Below are 804 nucleotides of genomic sequence, written 5' to 3'. Positions count from 1 at the left end.
TTTGTCCTTTTAATCTAGTTTTTATATTTCAGATATAGACTTCTATAGGTCCAGATTGAATGAGCACTTAGCTATCAGGAATTTCAAATGGAAATTCGGTTTACTTCGGTTTAATTCGGGTATGTTTAGTCTCTTGTCTAGTTGGTTTAAGCGATATAAATTTTTTTCAAGGGGTAGATTTTTCTTTTCTGTGGTAGAAAAGTTGATAACTTGTAAAAGTTGAAGTTTTGTATCTTTGCAATTGGAGGGGATAGAAGACATCCAGTCTGCAGTTTAGGTTGTGCTATGGCCAGAACAAATGTCTTGGAATTTTCAAGTTTCGATAGGAATAATATTTTGGAAAAATTGTTAAGCTGCTCTGAAGGAAGATAAGAAACAGGGATAGAACGTCACAGATGTTGCAACTGCAGAACAACAGCTCTTTGATTGCTCCCGAACTCTTTCTCCTCGCACAAAGATCCATTTTAATTTAGTCTTGGAAAGCATATTGAAATTAGGGTCGTTTCAAAGTTACTGATTACGTCTAACAGACAACCCATGTGTGTGACGTGACGCTAAAGCCTCGTTAACGTTTTTGCATAGTTTTTTTTTGAATGGAGACACAGACATGCAAGGAAATCGATTTAAGATGCAAGGAGTAACTGTGTATTCCTTTACTAGGTTGCAATACTTAGGAGAGACAAAACAAATTTCAAAACCGTAACACCCTACTAACGTAATGATTCTTCCTTTTATAACGATTCTTTTCCGCAGTTTATTACTTTTTTTCGGCAAAAATTATTTTACTTATTGGCTCTCTATGAA

This window comes from Artemia franciscana, chromosome 17 (assembly GCF_032884065.1).
Source record: "Artemia franciscana chromosome 17, ASM3288406v1, whole genome shotgun sequence".
Taxonomy (NCBI): domain Eukaryota; kingdom Metazoa; phylum Arthropoda; class Branchiopoda; order Anostraca; family Artemiidae; genus Artemia; species Artemia franciscana.
This window is presented reverse-complemented; position numbering follows the sequence as displayed.